We start from the raw sequence: 8728 nt of genomic DNA on the forward strand, positions 1-8728 counted from the left end.
TGAATAGCGTCATGCAGTATTTACGCGTACCTTATCATGGTTACGATATGCGCGAGTCAATTTTTAACGCAACACCCGCTAATAACATTATCGCATGACGTAATTTGCGGATCAATTACACCAAGCGCTCTTTCTAAATAACCTCTGATAACGTTTAAAAATTGCTTAAATGGGCATGTGCGGGTATTTGACAACCGGAGCCGGCCGGCGAGATCTTTTATTTTAGGTTATGTTTGAATTGTTTTGAATTATTGCTTTAGTTTTATTAGGTAATTTGATATTTAAGTAGCTGGTTAGTTTTAATTAAATAAATATGGCCCAAAATATGGATTCCACCTCTTCCAATACTAAAGAACCTATAAAGAGTCTTAGGTTTACAGCAGATGACGACTTAGCCCTTCTAAGAGAATTTGTTGCTTGTTGCCCTAAACCCACTGGCAGACGTTGAACAATAAAGCACTGGAAATAAGCACTTTAACCTTTTAGTTTTAAAATACCTAGTAAACAAAACAATTTCTAAGTTTTAGATTCAAAGTTAGGTTAAGTTTAAATAGCGGACGCGACGCGATCAGAATTCTTTCCGATCCGATAACTATAAATGAAGAGAGTTGATACCACCCATAGACTTAGAATAAAATATAGACTACACTATTTACATTTAAGCGCGGTCCAATATTAATTTTTTTAAACATGTTTACTCCGGGGTGCAGCTGACCTCGGCCGTCTGAGTCTTTCGCCTCCAGCCTATGTTGTCACGTCTAAAATATTATTAATATTTTTTTTGTTGTTATACACATATATTGAGATATTAAAACTGTATTTTAATAAAGTAGTGTTTACTAGTAGAAAGATGTATTAAATAGTCCCTATACTACTAAATTATAAGTCGGAGACTATTTAAAAATGACAAATTCTTTACAATTTGGCAACACCCATCAATCGCCGGGTCGTCTGTTCATTCTTTATTCTCTCGTAGTAGAGCCATAGTAGAGTAAAGCACGTGTCGTAAAACCTTGTTGTCACAGTTTCTCCATGGCTATTTTATTGTTTTTATTGGATGTTTTGATTTTGTATTTTTTGGATTCGATTTTCTTAGTGTGTAGTGTCGGTTTAGTGTTTATTTTGATTACTTTTTATTTAAAAACTATAAAACATGGTTCGTCAGTGCCAAATTTGTAAGAAATTGGACTATTTAAGTCCTGGAACAACATTCCACAGGTAAGTCAAATTTACTATTTTGGCGTCAGTGGCGTTGTAGAAAGGCGCTTATTTAGATAATAATTTAGTAAATTATAAACCCTGGAAAATCTGTATTTTTTATATTTATCATTTACGTAAAGGTTCTTACTAACCTCGTTATTAATATAACGAGTAGATACATTATTAAGTACATAAGAAGTAGACACATTATTTTCTTGGGCATTGGTTAATTTAATGCTTTTTTTTATGAAAAATGTGTTTCTTTTTATTCTAAAACCATCCTTAGAATCTAAAATAACATACAGGAATTCCAGAATGATATTCCATTATGAAACAACAATTTTTAAGGCTTATTATAAACTATAAACAATCGAGAAAGTCGAAAAAATTACAAGCTACCAAACATTTTAAAATACCAAACATTCCTTATTTTTTTTCAAGACTAAAATATTTTACAAACATTACTTTTTCCCTATAGTTTCACATCAGGTATAGAAATAACTACGTTTTTATGATAGGGTCACCATTATGATAACAAAAATGACGAACAATGGTCCAGAAATGTAAACAAGTACATATTTTTTGTAAATATTTTTCTTACCGCTTGCATTTTTGTCCATTATTATTTCACAAATTATACAGGGTTATGTAAACCAGGTAGATATTTCGTTTTTTTTATATTAAACAAAGATAAAATAAATATGCCATTTTAAAATTTATCCAGTACTTACCTAGAGTTTTTTCTTTTTTTTTCTCGACTGTTAATCTATTATTAATTTGTAATACCGTATGATCGAAAAAAACGGCGTCCAGTTGGCTTGGAAAAAACCATCGATACATACTCCATATAATTTTACATATAAAATGACAGCGATCTTCATTTCATAGCCATCGCTGACGCCGTTTTTTTTCGATTATAAGGTATAATTTTCATTTTTTCTTTTATAATGTAATATCACTTAAGTAATATCACATATAATCTGAAGATAGTTTTAGAATTAACCAAAACGTAAATCTTTAATAAAACAATCTGTTATTATTTGCCATATATGTATGTATCCAAGAAAATAATTTACATATTATTATTATATGTTTTACTGTTTTTTATCTTTATTTGAAACTCAGAAATGTTGCATTGGCTTTCTAAAAAAATGAACTTGTAAGTTTTTAAAATGCTTCGTTTCGGAGATACAGGGTGTAGAAGTTTCATTTTTATTTCGATTTTTTTCCAAATAATTTCTGAAGTGACGTCAATATTTGGACGAAAATTGGCGTTTGGGAGTTTTTTGACATGAAAAATTAGATTTAGATGTCAATTTGACTTTTACTAATAGGGGGCGCCACCTACATATTTTTTAAGTTATTTGAAGAGTAATACTTTTTGTCTGTATCTATATAAAACTACTGAGAAAAATTTACATTTCCAACGTTTTTTACTTAATAAGGTCTCTTGTTGACACTCGCCACAAGTATAGTTCTCAAGATATTTGGAAACGAATTAATCAATACATTCTTCATAAATTATTTGGAAAAAAGCGAAATAAAAATGAAATTTCTACACTCTGTATCTCTGAAACGAAGCATTTTAGGACATAAATTTATACTATTTTTTTTACTGATTTTATTTGCAGATTATGCTGCCAAAGTTTCCTGAATACAATTCCGACCACTCTGTATATCAAGATATCCCCCATTACGTACTAGTTTTTCTTAATAATTTTCTATACATTTTCCAACGCCAAGATGTACCAAGCGCATACAAATACATCAAGCTTCAAACAAGCTTGCACGTTGACAGTAATACCTACAGTAATATTGTATTATATTAATGTAATATTTTTGAACCAATGTTCAATATTACTGTAGTAATACTGTTTATACTCATGCCTTTTATATTTGTTTGAATTTGGTGCATATTTCCATTGAATAAAGTATAGTCACCATTACCATTATTATACTTACTCTATAATAAAGACAGTAACGAGTTAAATAAATGTAGTTTTCATTTTATTCACTTCCTAAAAGCTTGCTTTAATGGAACAGATTCCTGTTTTTTCTAATTTACATAATAAGACATCACTTTTACCGGAAAAAAAAATTAAACAATTATAAAGTTTTTTCTCTTTCTGTTCTATTATATCTATAGAATAGATCCTGTTTTGATTAATATTAGAGTTGTAAATGTTTGACTAAAATTAATATTTTATTAAATTAATAATTTATCATCAATTTCAAAAATTAAATAATTTCGATTATTAAAATTTCTTCTATAACACGTACTTTATTATTTTTATCGTTTTTAGACTCTAGACGTATTTTTTTCTAAGTCCTAAACTTTGCTTTATATTAAACTATTTTCTTTATCCTAAATCTTAATAATATAAAAAGTTTAAATACGATATATTTTTAATTGAATTATAGCTTCATTAAAATTAAAAAAATACCCGCCTATGATACGGAGAGTGCAGGTGCACTGAAGAAACAAAAGACAGTGTTGCGTTGGGCGGCAGAGCCGTCAGGAAACGACCGTTACGACGGAGACAGCCTATCTATCGCTCGTGTCGCACTCGTTAGAGCCAAAAACAATAACACAACAATAACAAGACGTTGTCTGTCCGCATCTTCCAGCTATTTATGAATGAGATGCTCAGTCTATATTTTATTCTAAGTCTATGATACCACCTCACGTAAAGGAAATAACATCTGGCCTTATTAACGTCCATGCACGCTATTCGGTTTAGCGATATCTCTCTATTACGCTGTTTATTGTTATTTTACGCGAGTTTATTTTTGCGCACAGGAAATTTGACTCGTTTGCACATCGTCATAAAAAACAATTTTCGTACCACGAATTAGGGACAAGATTTTTATCTGTATACTTATAGGATACCTAATCTGTGGTATTACTTTGTGTTATAAATATTACGATTTTTGGAGTTGTTTGTTAAGGTTTTAAGTTAGGTTTCGGAAGTTTCTAAAAACTATCTTTTGCGTAAAGAGTTAGACCAAACATTGTTTATTATAGAACACAAGAAAATTTGCTAATTTTTGCTATTCGTAGAAAGCGGGCAAAATTAAAAAAACCCGGAATGATTCAAAATTCATGCCATAGTGCTGATACATTTTAACTATTATGGTCTTATACAGGGTGTTCCTAAAAACTACATGCACAAACCAAATGAGGTGATTCTTTAGTATATTTTAAGGCTAAAATCTTATGTAAATATGTCCGCAAAGTCTTGGTTTTCAAGATACAGGGTGTTAAAACCAAACCAAACAGAAATTACATAATATGCTATAGTTAATGGACATATTTTTCGGTATTTTTGTATAGTTATATGTTAAAAATAAAATAAAATAATATAGATATACCATACCTATATTGTTAAATTAGTTAAAAAAAATGATAAAATATTACTTATTTGTCCAAAAAATTGTGACATACTGTATATTCATTCAATTAATTAATAAACCTTGCCATTTTATGGTATAATATCACATTTTTAGCAAAAAATACAAAAAAAAATGTATTTTGAATTTTGTCCGGATTTTAGGTCCAAATACCCCTATGTGCATCGATAGTAGTTTTGTACCTTTTGTTAACATTTTAATACGTTTCTTTTTCGTAATTAATTAGTATGATACCACCGTATACACCATAGGCGTAGTCAAAACATTTATCAAAAAAATATAAATATCTCTTCAAACAGCTAAGTTAAGAAAAATATGTGCCACGGCACTTTTTGGTGACATCGTAAAAATTTGCTCTCAGGTGTTATTTGTCCTTGGATTCTTTAATTTAATAGCTGTTAGTAAGATGTTTCACTTCGAATATGTACACATAGTTCACACACTGTTTTTTATAGAGGATTTTAAATATGTCTTAACAAAAAAAAGCACAAAAATCTTTTCTAAATAAAAAAATAAGACAAAAAATAATAACCAGATACAACCTCGAAGAGCATAATATACAATCCTACTTCCATAAAAAAATAATTCTGATCTCACATCTTACCTTCTATATTATGTATAGCTCCGGTAAAAATAAATATGATGATCCGGGGCCATCGTTTCCACGAGGCATCGTGGAAAAGGAAATGGAAAGAAGCTCATTGACTTGGTAACCAGGGCTTATATTTCAAATGGAAGCGGACCATCGCATTTTCTAATAATCCCTCGGTCCGGAAGAGCTATGGATTTCCTTTGTTATATTTTAAAGCTAAAATAGGGCAGAAATATTTTAGTTGAGGTAATAGTTTTGTTTTTTGTTCTCGCTGTTCTTTTCGTCCGTTTTCCGTTTCCTGAATTTCGGAACAGAGGAATTTTATCCTTTTATTTTAGCGATAGGAGAAAATCTATTTTACCAACGGGCTATAACTTATATTAAAGTAACATATTTATATATTTCTTGTACATTTCATAAACAGTACGTCGATCCGTGCTGTAGGTACGGGGCATCCGTAAGGGATAACAAAATTCTCTACAGGGTTTACAGATAACTAAACGGTTAGATTTTTGCAAATAGTAAGTTTTTTGTTTCGTTGAAGGACTATTAGGGCTACAATTTAAAAATATTTTTACAAGATACAGAGTGACGCAAATAAATAAAAAAATATCAAAGTTGTATTTTTTAAATGGAACACCCTGTAATATTATTACATTTTTAGTTGCTAGGAGTAGTACGAAAGATGAATTTGATTAAGGTTTACCGCATTTTAATCTTACTGTTTTCGAAATATTTAGGTTTTTGTCAAAATACAGTAATAAAGTTTAATGCTTCATTTCTCTATGCGTATTTAAGTTTTTAAAACCAAATATTGTACTGAGGTATTTCTATTTACTAAATTCTGTGTTGCAAAAATAAAAGTTATACTACCTTATACAGAGTGTCTAAAAATTTATTTTAAATAATTATTAGTTTTAAACGGCAATAACTCGTTTAATTTAAACGAAACACCCTGTATATTTTACGAGAATCAGATGCACAATTTAATTGTCTATCAAATTGTATTATACCATTTTTTACCTATCTCTTCAAGTTTTCGTAGAAAATGCATTTTCTTATAATTTAGACCTCATTTATCAATATACCCATGGAATATTGACATTTTAGATTATTTTTAAAGATGGAACAAATTTTTAAAGAGTACCAGATACTAATATTGTCGATACAGTTCGTTTATTTCATTAAAAAATAAAAAAAAAACTGTTTAAATATTTATTAACCAATTAATATGATTCCAGAATTCAAACTACATTAATTGACTATTTGCTTTGATTAATAATAATTGATCCAGATACTAAAAAACTAGTTTTTGTATGTGTATTAGACAATGTAGTAAAAAGTAATAAATTAAAAATTTTATTTAATTTTTTGACGACTGCTTATTTATAACTACAGAGACGTTAATTTTCATAACTTATTATTATATATTTTCTGATTCAAATCCACATTTATTTAGAATAATTTATTAACTAACACAATTAAGTATGTAATTAATTAATATTTGAGCTGGAAAAATGGTGGTATATTTAATAAATGGTATACCCTTTTATAAAGATTTAAATAGTTTTCTTTTTGTATACAAATGGGTTAGTAATATGTATTACATTTTGCAGAGGTGCTTTAAAAACAATCTAAAATGTCAATATTCCATGGGTATATTGATAAATGAGGTCTAAATTATAAGAAAATGCATTTTCTACGAAAACTTGAACGGGTACGTAAAAAATGGTTTAATACAATTTTATAGACAATTAAATTGTGCATCTGATTGTCCTAAAATATACAGGGTGTTCTATTTACATTAAACAACTTATTGCCGTTTCAAGCTAGAAATTATTTAAAATAAATTTTTAGACATTCGGTATTATTATTTTTATTATTGCAACACAATTCAATAACTGATCAATAAATAAACTTCAGTAAATATTTAGTGTTAAAAACTTGTATACCCTTGGAGAAATGAAGCCTTAAAATTTTTACTGCAATTTCAGAAAATTGAAAATATTTCAAAAACGGTCTGGTTTAAATGTGATAAACCTTAATCAAATTTACCTTTATTTTAATCGTAGAAACCAAAAATGTAATAATATACAGGGTGTTTCATTTAAAAAGTACAACTTTAATATTTTTTATTTATTCGGGACACTCTGTATCTTGTTAAAATATTTTTAAATTGTAGCTCTAATAGTCCTTCAACGAACCCAAAACTTACAATTTGCAAAAATCTAATCGTTTAGCTACAATACTCTGTGTCGTGTGTGGTGAACAACCCTGTATTAGCGAGCAATTCATGGGCGGAGCTATAAATATTTTAAATAACATTTTTACCTACAGTATGTAACCAGATTGATACAATAGGAAAAACTTTTTTATTATTGACATTTTGAGAAAAATGCTCTCTTCACAAAAATTTTTGTTTGTTCTAAAATGGTCATTCCCGTTTATACTTTTCCAAATGTTCATATCGAGAAAATTAGAAAAACATGCAAATATAGTTGAATTCTTTCTAAGACTTAAAAATTAAAAGACATGAGATTTGCTACAGGAGGTGTTCGAAGTGTGGACGGTCTTCTGTTATGCACAGACGGGGGCGTTTTTGAAAAATTCTTGCGGAATTCATTAACTCAGTAAGGGTATAAGATACCCTCGCGTAACCGTTAAGTACTTATAATTCGTGTCTAGATTATACGGGCAATTTAAAAATAAGAACCTTTAGTCTTAAGACTTTCGACGTGGACTTCGTCTATCTACATATAAAATCGAGCCTCACAGTTTGTAATAGTGCCAGCTTAAACAGAAGCAAGAACAATGGAAAGGAACACAGAAGCAAAAACGGCCGTAGCAAATTCCAAATCTTATTTCGATTTGAATGGCATTGTTCTCCTCTGAACAATAAAAACTTTGCACAATCATCTCGCCGAGAAAAATATGAAAAATCTCCTATTTAATGGTCCTCACGTACCACCACTTCTTTCAATCAAAATCTAAATAAAAGTATTTATTAAGTATTTACCATTCTCACAAAGAACGACGGCTTTAACTTGACTCTTGTGTAAAAAAAAGTAGAAAAAACACGAGTTTTAAGAACCATTAAACAGCGGTTAAATAGTCTCATGAATGAATAAAACACCGAAGTAATTGATATCGAATATTCTCAGTATTTTTTTATCTTATACTAGCGTGTACCAGCGACTTCGTTCGCGTAGAATTAATCATTTGTAATGGTGATGATAAAGCAAAGCAAGAATTTCCATTAACATACAAACTGGATAAAATTTTCTCACATTTATGTCAGCATGAGAAAAATCAATATGGTGATATTATTATATAACTTGGTAATATTTGAGAGGTAGTTTCATCTCGTTGGAATTTGACTTTTGAAAAATCCGTTTTTCCAAGCTTTTTACGTCAAGCAGTTTAAGCAGAACCATGGTTAAGAAATTACCCAACTTTTTGGAACACCCTGTATCATTTTTTGAAAAATTTAAAAATATGTAAAAAAAACAAATAAATTATGCTTGT

General features: G+C 29.2%; 1 long non-coding RNA gene across 1 annotated transcript; it reads left to right on the plus strand.

Moving 5' to 3' along the window:
- Positions 1-846: 846 nt before the first annotated feature.
- On the plus strand, positions 847-3190 carry LOC115890994. Its single transcript, XR_004051734.1, has 2 exons — positions 847-1218; positions 2832-3190. It is a non-coding gene; the product is annotated as an uncharacterized LOC115890994 (long non-coding RNA).
- The last annotated feature ends 5538 nt before the right edge of the window (positions 3191-8728 follow it).

This window comes from Sitophilus oryzae, unplaced genomic scaffold, assembly GCF_002938485.1.
Source record: "Sitophilus oryzae breed Bouriz unplaced genomic scaffold, Soryzae_2.0 scaffold_942_pilon_pilon, whole genome shotgun sequence".
NCBI lineage: Eukaryota > Metazoa > Arthropoda > Insecta > Coleoptera > Curculionidae > Sitophilus > Sitophilus oryzae.